Source organism: Equus asinus, chromosome 12 (assembly GCF_041296235.1).
Source record: "Equus asinus isolate D_3611 breed Donkey chromosome 12, EquAss-T2T_v2, whole genome shotgun sequence".
In the NCBI taxonomy this organism is placed as follows: Eukaryota; Metazoa; Chordata; class Mammalia; order Perissodactyla; family Equidae; genus Equus; species Equus asinus.
The window spans coordinates 28,850,316-28,866,642 of NC_091801.1; the positions used below are offsets into that span (position 1 = coordinate 28,850,316).

The following is a 16,327-nucleotide window of genomic DNA, read 5'->3' on the forward strand; positions in this document are numbered from 1 at the left end:
CTATTATGCCATACCATTTGTGATCTGACTACAGCTTACTTTTCCAATTGCATCTCAACCCATGTGTTTTACTCTGTAGTTTGAATTACTTTACATTTTCTTAAATGTGGCTCTGGACTTTTACATATATTGTCTCTTTTACTTGGAATGCCTTCTCCTAGCCCAAACACCCTGTCCTCCATTGTCATCCACCTTTCCATCTGTTCCTTCAATACTGAATTCATCTCAGAAACCTTTCTTGAACCCTTGCTTTCCCATTGCTCCACACACACTCCTGAATGAGATACTCTCCTCTCTTATCTATCTGTATAAATAAATCCTCTCGCACATTTCACACTGCACTACAATTGGCAGCTTCTTAGTCAATAAGCTCTTTAAGTACTAAAAGTGTAACTTATTTATCACCTCAGAATTTCCAGAAACAGCTCAGTGCCTTGTACACAGCAGACACTGCATACATATCTATTAAAAAATAATCCTCTGCTTGTGTTTAATATAGTATGTTATAGAGATATGCATGCGTGAAGAACCATGCCTCATTGTAACTGCTAGAATTTACCTCTCCAACAGGCCCTAGGAACCTAGGGCAGAGATCACACTATAGCAGGAAGCATAATCATTTTGTGCAGTTAATATGGAACATGTCATTTGTCTTTTCTATCCGACTGACATGGAATTCTGTGTATGGTCCATTCTGATGAAGTGAAATTATTAGATGTTAAACCTGGATGTTCTCTACCTTGGAAACCATTCCTCATGTTGCAGATTTCCTGGACTTTAAAATTGTTGTCTGCCTTAGTCTGCTCAGGCTGCTATAACAGAATAGCATAAACTGAGTGGCTTAAACAACAGACACTTTTTTCTCACAGTTCTGGAGGCTAGGAAGTCCAAGATCAAGGTGCTAGCCAATTTGATTCCGGGTGAGAGCCCTCTCCCTAGCTTGCAGACAGCCGGCTTCTTGCTGTGTCCCCTCATGTTAGAGAGAGAGAGATCTCTCTGGTGTCTCTTCTTATAAGGGCACTAATGCCTTTATGAGAATCTACTCTCACAACCTAATTACCTCCCAAAGGCTCCACAATTCAGTGCATAGCAACACTGCCCTATAGACTTGGAGTTTTACACATAACTTTCCTTATTCATTCATTTCTTCATTCATTCATTCATTCATTCTACAGATATTTAATGTATGCATTGTGTACCAAGCACACACAGCAATGAACACAACAGAAAAATTTCTTTTATGGAACTTACCTTATCCAGCAGAGGCAAATACAAATAAATCAGTCCACAATATGTTACACAATGCTAGGTGCTGTGGACAAAAAATAAAGCAAAGTAGGAGCAGTAGTGATGGAGGTCAGAGAAGACCTCCTTGAGAAGGTTACGTGTAAGAAGATATCACAAAGCAGTGAGGGAAAAAGACCTTCAGCTATCTGACAGAAGAGTGTTTGTAGAAAGAAAGTAAGTGCGAAGGTCCCGAGTCAAGGGTGTGTAGGAAGTATCTGAAGTATTTGGGAAAGGTTAAGAAAGCCAGTATGGCTAGAGTGGTAGCACCAAATTATATAGGGTCTTGTACTCCTTTGGTAAAGACTCACTTTAAGTGAGATGAGAAACAGAAGAAAGGTTTTGAGAAGAGGAGTAATGATCTGATTTACATTTCAAAGGATCACTTTGGATATTGTGTTAAAAATTAAAGTTAAAAATAGGAGTAGAAAAGAGAGAAGATGGTAGAGTAAAAAGTACTAGGAATCTGAACACCTGGGCAACAATTATGCTGGCAGAAACTCTCTGAAGTAACTATTTTGGAATTATGGAGTCAATTTGAATGCTTGCAGCTTCCAGAGGAGGCTTGGCTGGTAAATTGTAGTTAATTTTGGTATATTTCAGCCATTAACATAGTAGTGGCTGCCCATCTCTCATCCCCCAGCCCTTAGCAGGCAGCTGAGAACAATAGCCTGCATTCCTGGAGCAGCTTGTGGAGCCAGAGTGGGCAGTAATGACCCCTGTCCTCCAAATATTGGGGTTCTGTGTTCTGATTACTGCTTCTGATCATGGAGGTACATACAGAGGTAGGCAGTCATTGTTGCAGCCCCCAGTGACTAAAGTGGCAGCACCTTTAGGGGGAGTGGTTCCTTCTTTCTTCCCTTTTTCCTCTTTTGGGAGCAGACATTTAAAGACTATGATATTCAAAAGCAACTGTGTATATGGGATAATTTAGGAAGTCACCTTGCATGCCCTGGGAAAGACACAGCCTTTGAAAAGAACTGAAAAGACCTCAAGCTTTTGTCTCAGGCTGATCTTTGACAGAGACACTGTACAACAATTTAAAAAGGAAACCCACAAACCCTGGAGAAGGGGGAGAACTTGATTTCCAGAGTTACCACATTATAAGACTCAAATGTTCAGTTTTCATCAACAAGGAAAAAAATCACAAGGTGCACAAAAAAAAAGTATAGCCTATTCAAAGGAACAAAATAAATCAACAGAAACTATCCCTGAGGAAGCCCTGGTACTAGACAAAGACTTTAAAGCAACTGTCTTAAAGATGCTCAAAGAGCTAAAGGAAAACATTAACAAAGATAGGAAATTGGTGTATGAGCAAAATGAGAATATCAATAAAAAGACAGAAAATATAAAAAGGAACTAAAAAGAAATTCTGGAGCTGAGAAACAAAATAACTGACATGAAAAATTCACTAGTGTGGTTCAAAAGCAAATTTTAGCAGACAAAAGAAAGAATTGGTAGAACCTGAATATAGGATGATTGAAATTATTAAGTCTGAGGAACAGAAAGAAAAAAATTGAAGAACAATGAACAGAGCCTAAGGGACCTGTGAGATATCAAGCAGACAAATATATGCATTGTGGGAGTCCCAGAAATAGAAGAAAGAGAAAGACTGAAAGAAACAGAGAAATTTTTTAAAGAAATAATCACTGAAAACTTCCCAAATTTGATGAAAGACATAAATCTATAAATTCAGGAAACTCAGTGAGCTCCGTGTAAGATAAACTCAAAGACATGCCCACCAAATACATAATCAAAGTCAAAAGTCAAAGACAAAGAGAAAATTTTGAAAGCAATAAGAAAGAAGCCATTTTTCACATACAGTGGATCCTCAATAAAATTAAAAATTGATTTCTCATCCAAAACCTTAGAGTCCAGAAAGCAGTGGTTGATATATTCAAAGTTCTGAAAGAAAAAGAAAATTCAGCTGAGACTTCTATATCCAGCAAAACTGCACTTCAAAAATGAAGGAGAAATTAAGACATTCCCAGACAAATAGAAATTCAGGGAGTTTTTATCACTAGACCTGCCTTGCAAGAATTGCTAAAAGCAATCCTTCGAGTTGAAATGAAAGAGCACTAGATAGTAATTCAAATCAGTATGAAGAAATAAAGATCTCTAGTAAAGTTAAATACCTTTAGATAAAAGTAAATGGACAATTTATAAAAACTAGTACTGTAATTTTGGTTTATAACTCTACTTTTGATTTTCTACATAATTTAAAAGAAAAATACGTAAGAACAATTATTAATCAATGTCACTGAGCACCCAATGTATGCAGAATTAATCTGTGATCTCAATAACAGAAAGGGGAACACATAACTGTATAGGAACAGAGATTTTGAATGCTATTGAAATTAAGTTGGTATAAATTCAAATTATATTGTTAAAAAGAAATACAGGTAGAGAGATTACAAGAGTTTGTTATAACCCAAGCAAGAGGTGAGGATGACTCAGGCCTAAATGGGTGCTGTGGAGGTGGTGGGAATGGTCAGATTCTGGACATTTTCACTGTAGTACTGACAGCATTTGCTGATGGATTAGATGTAGATTCAATATAGATTGGCTGTGAGGGATGAGAACAAAAGAATTGTCTAGGACAAGTAAGATTTTGGCCAGTGCCACAGGAAGAGTGAAAGTGCTAATTATTCAGATGAAGCAGACCTCAGAGTTCGCAGTCCTGGAGGTGGGAGATGGTGGTGAGCATCATCTCAAGAAGCATGTTAGACATCCAAGTAGAAATATCAAGTAGGACATACATACAACAGGAGTTCAAGCTGATGGTATAAATTTGGGAATCACTGACACACTACTGATGGTATTTAAAGCCTGGATGAGTCTGGACAAGAACTTCTAAGTGAGCGTAAATAGAGAAGAGGATGATCCACTGCAACAGCCGAGGGCACTCCGAAGTATAACAGACAGGGAGATGGGGAGCAACCCACAGAGGAGTTGGTGAGGATAAGGTGCATCAGCGGACTGGTGTCTTGGGAGCCAAGGGAAACAAGTGCTTCAAACAGGAGATAGTGATAACCTGGGTGAAATGGTATTTCTATGTCAAGGAAGAGGAATACTGAGAATTAGGCATGGGCTTTAGCAGTGTGGAGTTTATCAGTCACCTTGACCAAAGCTGTTTTGGTGGAACAGTGGGGGTAAAAGCCTCACTGGGACAGGAGAAAGAGAAAACTGGAAGGAGAAGGATTGGAGCTAGAATGTGGAGATAATTTTCTTTGCTAGTTTTGGTTTATTTTTCCTGTTCTATATCAGATATAGTATGGTGTGTGTGGACAGCTGATAAAAATGATCCAGTCAAGGGGCCAGCCCGGTGGCGCAGCGGTTAAGTTCACACGTTCCGCTTCTCGGCAGCCCGGGGTTCGCCGGTTCGGATCCCAGGTGCAGACATGGCACCACGTGGCACGCCATGCTGTGGTAGGCGTCCCACATGTAAAGTAGAGGAAGATGGGCACACATGTTAGCTCAGGGCCAGAATAGAAAGACCTCAGGAATAGAAAGGAAGGAAATTATTCCCCCAAAATTTCAGAGGTAGACCCAAAATAACATAACAATAGGTTGACTATAAAAGGCAAGGAGATGGGTAATTTATTTAATCCTTTAAATGAATAATATATTGTAACTAAAGAATCCAGCACAGAGCATAGTTCAGGAAAAGTTGCATGAAATGGGTGAAACAAAGATGACAACAAGAGTTGACTTTTGTTGAGTACTTGCTATGTCCTCATTTAAATGGGCAACTCAAGTTTTTCAAGCCTGGCAAAATTGTAGTGTCATTAACAATAACAGACTACATAAAAGGAGAGAACGTTAAGTTAAGAATTGTATAAATCCATTCCATTTCTAACATACTTAGTCATAGAAAGACATCCAGGTAGTGATGTCCAAAAAAGCAGTTATTAATATATTGGGAGAGAAATCAGAATAAGAGAGAGATTTTAGAGGCATTCAAGTGAAGGATGTAATTTGTGTCTTGGGATTGCTGAGAGGAAGAATTATAAAAGAGGTGAATATTATTATTCACATAATGAAATAAGAAAACTCTAGATATTATATATTTACAGTTGTATAATTGATAAAGCCTATAGTGGAAAAGATTATAATAGTCTAGGTTATGTTGAGATAACAAAAAGGCCCCAAAATCACAGGGGAATTTCACATTTCCATCAGTGACTGATCAGATGAAACTGATCCAAGTGTACTCTAAATTAAAATTCAAAATGATTCTGATTAAAACACTTTTACATCTATTACAGCCTTATGGAGAAATAATATTATTGAAGTACTATTCTATATATCCCAAGGATTTCTTAACTATACTAAGTTAAAATTTATCATTTCTGTTGTTTAACTAATGCTTATTTTTAATTCAGGACAAACTACTGAGTTATAATTGCTTGGTCAGAATTTGATAGGTATTTACTAAATGAAAGAATGAAAAAAATAGGTTTCCCTAAAAAATTTGTCTGAGATAAATTGCGTTGTCCTTAAAGTCTTCCAGATTATTCAAAATACTGCAAAGGAGTGTATTTTATTTTACCATTAAAAAGAATAACTTGACTCTTAGTGAAAGAAAATGCAATTATCCTCAAAGTATATGTAGCCAAGCTAAGTTTAAGAGACAAGTCGATCCACAAAATTATTCTTAAATATCTTGGCAGAACAATAAAGCAAGGTTTCTGCTTAATCAGGTAAGTAGACCCTAGTATACTTTTCTCTCGCAATTGATAAGCAGTTCTTGGGATTTCAAATCAATTATTGGAAGCAGCCAGTGATAAGAGTGATTTGGGGTAAATCTCCCCTGGTATGTTCTTAGCACACTGCTGCAGGGAAATATTTAGGTGCTCAAAGATCTCAATTTGCTATGAAGAAATGACACAGAAGTTTCATTCTATCCATGCTATTAGATTAAAATGCTTGGAGGATCCTTCTTGCTTAGAGGAAAAAGACATTCTTGAATAAAAGTGCACTATTCAGAAGGATTTATTTATTTTAAGATAGATCTAGGTTATTTTTTGAGTGAGAAAAACATCTTGAAATTCTTTTAGACTGACGACATATTTACTTTAAGAAAGAAGACATTTGGATATTCTCTCCAAATAGCAGTGTTAGTCTAATCCTTACCACTAAATGCTGTGATCAAGAACTTTCCTTTCCTGTTAAAGAACATTTTTAAAAATCTCAAACACAGTCTTTTTAATTCATTCTAAAATGAAAATTTCTGAATTCTAGTTTAAATTCTTAGTACACATATCTTTAATGAACAACTTCCATAATAATTATAGTGTCTCTAGTGACCCTTGTCTTAGAATCCTGTGTTTCTCAATTCTTTACATCTTAGTACCTCTAATGAAAGAGAAGAATGAATACATAATCACAGAGTGGAGTTTTAATCAAAGTTTGAAATTAAGTCTTAATTTTGCCTGAAAAAAAAAATAACATGCAAGCTTTACATATACTTTACTGTTTTATTGTAAAAATGGTTTACATTATTTTTCATCAAATAGAGATGTATCATAATTGTCCCCCATGGCTTTTCAAAATCTCTCTCATCACACCAGGAAAGAATATGTTTCTGACAATAAGTGGAACACTTGTAAAGGTAGAGAAATGAAGGCATATGAATGATGCTGCCAGTCCCTGCCTGATCCAGTATGGTCTGGCTGCCAACACTGAAGTTCTACAAAGTATAGACTGAGCCTCCCCAGTATCAGACCATGAAAGCCAAGGCTGACTGTCCATGGTCCCATCTTCTCTGTACACCTGCATGCCCCTGAACTTCAGCTTCCCCTGAATCCTCTGCCCTATGGGCCAGTCTGCTGTTCATGATCCTGGTTCATGCTCCACTTCATTGGGGTGAAAAGACTGCAGTGACTCTCCGCTGATTGGACTGAGCTAGCCCAATACTACTTCAACCCAGTCAGAGCCCCTGCCTGATAGGAGCTCTATCAGTGAGACAGCAGACTGAACACAACTTCAGAGTGAGTGGTGAGTGCCCTTACCCCTTTCAACGGAGCAGCATGGCAGCCTCTCACCTACATTGAGAGTCTTCCCTATATCTGGTCTCACTTATTTCCTTCACAGCACAGCCTGCCGCCTTTGTCCCTGTGAGTCCTGCAGCCTGTCCCTCTGTGTACACTGCATATGGTAGTGTATACCAGATGGCTAAGAGATTAGCTGGATTTGTGAGTGATTATGAATTAAGTTGCTGATGTAGAGGAGGTAACAGACCAGCTAAGGCAAGGAGTTGAATCCCAGGCTGAAGAGATTGAGATTTACTACAACAGAACTAATACCAATTTTTGGTAAAGAAAAGGACAAGGCAAAAATGGTATTCAAGATGATATTCTAGTAGCAGAATGTAATGTAGACTCAGGATGAAAAAGACTGGGGAGAGAAATATAACATGAAAATATATCTTTAATAATTAGCCTGGAATAAAATGGTGGTTCTGTAATGAAAGCAAAGATAAGAACATTTTGAAGGAAGAATTTCCAGCTATTGCTAGAGGATTAAAGATCAATCAGTCAGTCAGTCAGTCATTGAATTCTGAGCCCACGTATTTGCAAGTGCTGTTCTAGGCAATGAATGAAGCACAACCCTACCCTCCAAGAACCATTATTCTAAAGGGAGAAACTAATAATGGGAGACAGTGGTCATCACCTTATTCACCACACATCCTCAAGCTTTCTCCGCTCACACCTTCCTCAGGGGGGTTAGAAAGCCAGATACTCCTCTCCCGACCCCTTGTGTTGGTAATCTAGGTGATCTTGTTTAGGCCAAGAGAGTGCAAGGGAAGATCTAAGGGAGCGCTTTTAGAGACTTTTGTTTTCTTGTTAAAAGAAACAGACACAGCTGGTGCCACTGCATTTCCCCCTTACATGGAAGTGATACCTGGAGCTACTAGGAGGTAACAAGCATGAAGATAAACATTAACACACTAAGGATGGCCGAGTAGGAAGACAGAAGGAGCATCCCGATAGCTGTGTGAGCAGCTGGACCAATCTGACAACCAGCTAACTCTTCTTGTTATTGAGAAAAATTAACCCTATTCCTGACACCAGCTGCTGGGAGAGAACCCTTCATGGAAAGCAACCAAATCTGACCTGGGGGATTACACAGAAAAGGAGTCTATTAAAAGAATATTGAGTGGTTCACAGAATCTTTGAGAGGGCTGTAGAATGAGGCTCAAAGGTTCCAGGAACAACATACAAAGCCTTTCATAGAACTGGCCTGATAAGGAAATCCCCTGATGCCACAGAGCTTGAGGTCTCCAGCTTGCACCCTTGCCACTTTTCCCCAGGAACACAACTGCACTGCAAATAAGACCATCCTAGCACAGTCACCTTTGCTGTCACCCTAACCAGAAAATCAATTCCCACCATCTCACCTTGTTCACTTCCAGCCTGCACAAGTACCCTGTGCCTTCCTGTGAAAAAAAATGGAAAGAAACTATGTAGCTCATTCAGCTCCTACAGGAAAAAACAGTCTTTGCCCTACAAAGACTTTTAAAGGGGGTAATTTCCCAAACTCATAAAAGGATCCAGATAATGAGAATCTAAAAGGAATTGCAAATATACACTGTTGTGGTGGGTTGTTTGCAAAAATGATTACAATTATCCCTTCCCTATATCCACATCCCTTTAAAATGTAATCTGTAGCTCCTCCCATCAAGAAATGGTGTCTGTTTCCCCACTCCTTGAATTTTGGCTACTTTGACCGAGAGAATGAGGCAGAAGGGACATTATGCCAGCACCAAAACTAAATCAAGGGAATGGATACACTCTGTTCTCCTAAGAATCCTCTGTCATCCACCAAGTGAATAAGCTGGGCTGGCCTGCTAGGTGATGAGAGAAACCTAGTCCAGGTGCCCCAGTTACCCCAGCCAACAACCAGCCAACCCTCAGATGCAGAGCCATCTACCTGACCACACTCACCTGAGCAAGCACAGTCTAACCCAGCAGATTATCCATCTGAGTCCAGTTGAATTGGCTCACCCAAAGAATTGTGCATTCGATAAATGGTTGTTTTAGCCACTGTTTGGGGTGATTTATTTATTTATTTATTTATTTATTTTTGCTGAGGAAGAGTCACCTTGAGCTAACTCCCACTGCCAACCTTCCTCTTTTTGTTTGTGAGCCACCACCACAGCATGGCCACTGACAGATGAATGGTGTAGGTCCTCTCCTGGAAACTGAACCCAGGCTGCCGAAGTGGAATATGCTAGACCACCAAGGCTGGACATGGGGTGATTTTTTTTTAATGCTGTAAAAGCTAACTTATAGAACTACAGACAGCCAAAAAAAAAGAAAATTAGTAAAAAGACATTCAGGTACAGAGGTGACTTGAAAAATATAAAGTTGGGTAATTTAGTAGAAAGTAGTGGGGACCACTCAATTTCTCAGGGAAGTCCTCTCTGAGGAGACATTTAAGGTGAAACTTATATATATCTGAAGTAGAAAAAACTATTCATATTCAAAGACCTGGGAGAATATTCCATATTCAAAGATATGGAAGAAATGTATTCCAAACAAAAGGAACAGCATGTGAAAAGGCTTTGAGACAGGAATGAGGCCAGAGTGGCGAAAAATATGAACAAATTGGAGAGTAAAGAAAGATAACATCAGAGAAATAGGAAGAGACTGGATTGTTTAGGGCCCTTTAAGCCAAGGAGTTTGGGTTTTATCCTGATGAGGTAATCTGATTTACATTTTAGAGAGCTCACTCCGCTGGGAGGAGGATGGATGTTAGAACAGCAGAAGTAGAGGCTGGAGCTTTGTTAGTAGTAGTGGGAAATCTTTGTACCTTCTGCTCAATTTTTCTGTAAACCTAAAACTGCTCTAAAAAATAAAATCTATTTTTAAAAATTGTGGGAAAAAAAGAATGGATTTTTAAGAGATTAGTAGGAAAAAGAGAGAGAGAAAGAGATGCGGAGAGGGAGGATGTCAACAACACCTAATACTTACTGAAAGCTGCTGTATCCCGGACCCAGTCCCTGGAGCCCCTGGGCATCTGAACGAAGCAGCATGGTGAAGGGAAAAGAGTGGGGACTTCAGAATCACGCAGACCTGGGAGTGAATCTAAAGGCCACCACTTATTACTTGTGTGCACAAGGGTGAGTTACTGACCTATCTGAGCCTCCATATTTTGTGAAATAGAGATGAAAATAACCATCTTGGGGGCTGGCCCCGTGGCCGAGTGGTTAAGTGCGCGCGCTCCGCTGCAGGCGGCCCAGTGCTTCGTTGGTTCGAATCCTGGGCGCGGACATGGCACTGCTCATCAAACCACGCTGAGGCAGCGTCCCACATACCACAACTAGAAGGACCCACAACGAAGAATACACAACTATGTACCGGGGGGCTTTGGGGAGAAAAAGGAAAAATAAAATCTTTAAAAAAAAAAAAAAAAGAAAAGAACCATCTTATAGGCTGCTGCAACAGTTCAATGAGCAGCATATGTAAAGCACCAAGCCAAGTACTTTAAATGGTAGACTTTCTAGACGTGGTTAATTTTCTTTCATTTTACTTCTCAGATAGAAGATCTAGTATCTGAATAAAAGCTGAAAATTAAGGGATATTGAAATCAAGGTAGACCTATGTCTGGAGATGTTGTAAAGTCAGCAACTGCCTTTGTTCCTGTCAATCTCACGCAATAACATTTCTCTCCAGCAGTCTCAATTACCTACACCTACCCCTTCAGGCTTCTGACATCAGCTTCTGACCTAATATGACGATTATAAAACTTTAGGCTAAACTGAAATGTCAGCTTAATGTCCAAAGCCTTTTCTGTTGCCAAAGCCTCTTAACCAGTCCCTTCTTGGGCCCTGCTTCCTGCTATGGGGAGATCCTAACACTGCAGCTACTTTCCTAAACTCCATCCCAACTGCTTGTTCTAATAAACGTGCTTCCGGCACCAGTCCGGATCCTGAGCCTAACTCTGAACCTCAGCGCCCTGATTCACATTCCCTGGGGCCCTCTCAGTCCCATCCTGGTGTCTCCTACTGCTTCTCCAATCTCACTTTTGCTCTTTCACACCCAACTCCCATCCATATGTTCACAAACGATTGAATTCTTCCATGACCTTACATCCTAAAAGCATTGTCCACCATGGAAGCATTGTTTTGTAAGATTCTTTCCTTAATCTTTATAGCACAAAGTATTCTTCTCCATTTGGACTGGCTTTCTACCCCAGGGGATAACTTATATTGAAAGATGCTCCATAATTTGTAGCTGCATTCACCGCGTAAAGTCACAAGTTGAGCTGCCAACGGATATTAAATTCCTTATCAAAGGTAGATTAACTCTACTGTAAATGTAATTCAAAAATAGCAGCAGACGTAGGCAACATGATGGGGCAGCTTTGCTTTGTAGGAGGAGAAATTTGTAAGACAGGATTTAAAATGGACTAAACAGTGTATGAAATGGCACTTTTGTTGTCATTTTAAGCTTTGTAAGTAGCATCTATAAATATATCTGAGAAAAAAAAATGCCAAGAAGGCTAAAGAAAAAAAATACATTAGAAAATATAAAATGGAAAGGGACCTTCCCATAGACTCACAGAAATTAGAAGTGGAAAAAGTCCTTAGGCCACCTTGTTCATTTCCCTGCCAGCACCGCTCATCCTCATTGTGCGTCCAGTCTAATTTTAGATGAGCCAAGAGTCTTGACTTCAGGCACTTCGTTTGTAAAGCCACTCTGCTGTCTAATGAATTTTTTAATAACTTGTCAACTCTTCCAGCTCCCCAGCCTACATTTTCAACTTTCCAATAGGTTCCAAAGGTTTCTTTGGTCTTCCCTGGCTGCAACATCCAGATATAGTACTAGAGGGAGAATTTTCTCTCCCTTGTCAGACCTATCTGTAAAATACCTAAGAAAGGTGAGACATCATCAAAACCAAGATAGACATTTTCTAAAGATCACTGGGCTGGTACAGGAGAATTTGAGTCCTGATTTCTTTGTTTTCAATATTATAAACTATCCCGGGGCTTATGAATGTCTAACTTACATTTTGTTTCCCACTGTCCAAATAGTTCATTGGAACACATAATAAACATTGCCAGTTATTAATGGCTAATGCATGCCAGCCATCACTCCAGATGCTTTATAAACATTGTCTCTGACCTTACAGTAATCCTGCTCAGCAGTTATTCACCCTGTTCTACATATGAGGAAACTGAGACTTGTCTAGGGTCCCATGGCCAGTTAAATGTGTGTTGGAGCCAATATTTCCATCAAGTCCATCTGGCTTGAACCCTTGCTGTTTCTGCTGCCCTGTGCCATTACTATAGCATCTTTGTCAGAGAGTGTTAGTAATTGGTCTGGGGCTCTCCAAGTCCAAAGAGAAGGTGTCTCCTGTCCAGGCAGAATGTGAGGATAAGGATGAAGCAGAGCACTACACTTCCCAGGAGATAAGCTGCCTCTAAGAGTTCTGGAGACAAGCTCAGAGAGAAGTAGGTGAGCATTGCAGGTCAATGTATGCAGTTGATTTTGAGGAAGGGATTGATGAATGGAGTTAAGTCGCAGGAGTGAGGAACCTAGAGTCAGAGGCCAGGGGAAGACCAGAGAATGGAGTGGAAAGATCTTGCTTCCCTGACTGAGAAATAAGCGGGACAAGGGAGCAGCATTTCCGGGTGCTCAGCAACCGTATTGAGAATGATGACCATTCTACAGCAGCTTCAGGGATCCTGGAGTCATCTGAGGCTTTTAATCAGGGCCTGACCAGACCTATGGAAGCAGGTGTTTTAAAGGACCTGACCCAGATCTTCTCCCTGACCCAGATGCTAAGAGGAATATTAGGACTCATTCCTACAGCTGACTGAATAATCTCGAATGCCCCAGACTCACAAAGGGTGGAGAAATGCCACAAGATACTAAAAGGCTTCATTAACCAAAATGACAAATGAGGACCAGATCTACCCAAGAAGGTGAGTCATTAATACCTCCTGCCATTTGGCCTTCAGAATTGACCCTACATTTCAGCTTCTTGAATCTTTGTGGGTAAAATGTGCTGACTAGACTCATCATCAGTTTGCTTAGTTTTCTCCCTCATTTGGAGGGAAATGTTGAGAATCATCAAAGGAGCCTGGCTCTAGCTACTGATTTGCAGCTGTGTGTCTACTGAGATAACACAAAGTGGAAATCTGGATGTTTCAGGCCCCTGATTTCAGTTTCCTAGACAAAAGCTATGTTGATTAGATCGGCAATTCTTGAAACAACACACCGATGGAGCTTTTCAAACTTACAGCAGATTTTGGATTGAACTCATATTGACTATATATCCAGCCTTAGGAATGAAGCATTGCAACAAAGAGAATTGGAAGGTTAATTAAGAATCTACTTATTTTGGGAAATGATTTTATCTCCCTCACTTTTCAAGGGACAATAAATCTGTTTCTAAGAGCATGAGGCAGACATGAGTTGGAATCCCAGCCCTGCAGCTTACAGTATGTACAGCTTCTGTTAAGGGACTTCACTTTCCTGAGACTGTTTCCTCAGCTGAAAAAAATGGCTGCACTATGGGCCAGCCCAGTGGCACAGTGGTTAAATTCGCATGTTCCGCTTTGCCGGCTGAGGGTTCACCGGTTCAGGTGCAGAACCTATGTACCACTCATCAAGCCATGCTGTGGCAGGCGTCCCACATATAAAAAATAGAGGAAGGTGGGCACAGATGTTAGCTCAAGGCTAGGCTTCCTCAGCAGAAAAAAAAAAAAAAAAAGAGGAGAATTGGCTGTAGATGTTAGCTCAGGGCTAATCTTCCTCAAAAAAAAAAAAAAAAGAACAGCTACACTAATACTCAGCTCACACAGTGCTTATGAGAATTACAAGAAGTAACTTGCTTAGCACAGCATCTTGTCCTTAACAAATGCAGGACTCCTTCCTTTGATTAATTGGTCAAGGGAACACAGCAGTTCACTTTGTGAAGCCACAATACCTTTTTATTTGAAAGGTACCACATCATCCTGGAACCCTTGTGAGAAATTCTAAAATATTTCACTTCTAGAGCAAAAATCAAAAGTAAAAGAAATGAAATACAGAATTGTTTTTGTAAAATTTTGACTAACTTCTGTCACCTAAATTATTTAAGAAATAAGTTGATTCCTCTGAGCCATTTCTCATTCTATAATTAGAAAATATTTATAATGCTTTCATCCTCTCCTTTATGAAAATGTCTACCAAACTTCTCATCACTGGAATTTATCCAAGTCTGAGGTTATCAAGGCACTGTGTGAAAGGCCAGTGGAGCACACTGATTAAATGCATGGTTTGACAATGGACACACCTGGATTTGAGCCCCACCTGTATACTTTCCAGCTGTGCGTCCTGGGTAATTATACAGTCTAAGCCTCCATTTCCCCATCTGCAATATGGGAAGGTTATCATAGTATATATCTTATAGTATTATGTTGAGGATTAAATGAGATAAAGCAGCATAGCACCAAGTAAGAAATCATATTAGCTGTAATTATTAATAAGCAATTCATAACACGTGACAGATCCATAACATACTATGTAAGAAAGGAATGTGAATTTAATACGTTATTCTCAAAATTGCATACGCAAAACAGTATTTATTCATATAAAGAAAACCAATAGACTATAAACTTTGAATGCAGATTCATTTTTTCTAGCATTTATTCTTTATTTAATACAATGAGAGTAACATTTTCCCCCTTACATGGAAGTCACATAAAAATGATTGACATTTTTACACTAAAAATAGGCCATTTTTTCCCATTTACTCAGATAGTTTTCTCTTATTTAAAAAATTTTTCATTTCATTTTTAAAATTATAGAATAATAAAGCAACTAGAAAGAAATCTACACAGAAATCTAAAACATATTCTGATCAGTCAATTTAATCAAGACAAGTTTTCAGAAATGTCTATCAAATTTAACCTTGGGCCCTTGATAACACTGTCCACACCTAGGATTGCCTCACCACCACATTCCTGTGGGCCAGTGCTATAAGGGAGTCTTATCTAGGAAACAAAGCCCATGAATTTCTGGACCAAAAGTGGAAAGAGATTAAGTTTTGCTCTGAAATAAATCATTTCCCAGTGTTTTCACTTCCAGACTTCTAACATTTTCCCTGCAGTTGGATATGACCAGAACTGTTACATGTTTGTAACAAAGATGATCAATTACATTCTGATCCCAAATTCAAATGGGAACCTGTAGGGTAGAATCTCTTCATTGTGACCTATGTGGCATCATTTTTTTTAACATAACTGGCAACGACTTTTATGATATCTAACATACCTTTGAAGAATGTCTTTAAAGCATGAGAAGAGGCCTGATGTAAATTAGGTTGCCATTAAGAAATGCAAAATAGGTAGAAACATACACTTCTGTGCTACTAATGAAGTTGTTGAGCAAGCAGCTGTTGTAAGGCCGACTATTAGCATTAATCAATGGTAAGAGTCTGACATATTCAATCATTCTTTTTCTCCTTAGGACATGTAAATAGCACATAGGCTGGGAACTTTCTAAAGCACCAAAGAGTGATTGAGAAAGTGGTGTCTTCCTTCTCTCTGCTCACACCCCTGGAGCGTGAAAGAACTCCTCTCTCACCAGTTCATCGTGGTACTATGGAAATGGACATTTTCTATGCTTCCAATTCTCGAGTACACTGCTCTTTCCTGATACCTCATCAGCTTTTCTCCATCTCAATAGCTTTGTTACATTAGGGGACAACGAATTAAGGACTCTTAGATTCCAAATCATCATAAGACCATCGTCTAGTCTACTAGAATCTTGGAGTGAAGGAACTGCCTTTGCAGAATCCCTGAGTCATGGTTCTGCATCCACTACTTCAGTTCATCTAAAAGTGGAGGACTCACTGGCTTGGGACAAAGCCCTAGGTAGACAGCTGCAGATATAAGAAAGTTCCTACTTACATTGAGTCAAACTGGTCCTCAAGATGTCCATTCTTTTGTGTAAGTTCTTTACTTGACAGCATTGGAAATTTCAATGTAAATTGCACAAGTGTCCTCAAAGGTGTCCTTTGATAGGGAACGCTTGATGGGATTGCC

General features: G+C 39.4%; 1 protein-coding gene across 18 annotated transcripts in view; it reads right to left on the reverse strand.

The window, feature by feature from the left end:
• Positions 1-16,327, reverse strand: part of RP1 (RP1 axonemal microtubule associated) — a 449,795-nt gene that overhangs the window by 314,078 nt on the left and 119,390 nt on the right. Inside the window, exon 2 of one of the 18 annotated variants that reach the window (XM_070481266.1) lies at positions 8,687-8,725. The exons of the other annotated variants lie outside the window; for them this stretch is intronic. The gene's annotated coding sequence lies outside the window, so the exon portion shown is untranslated. The remainder of the gene's footprint in view (positions 1-8,686; positions 8,726-16,327) is intronic. 18 annotated transcript variants of the gene reach the window in all.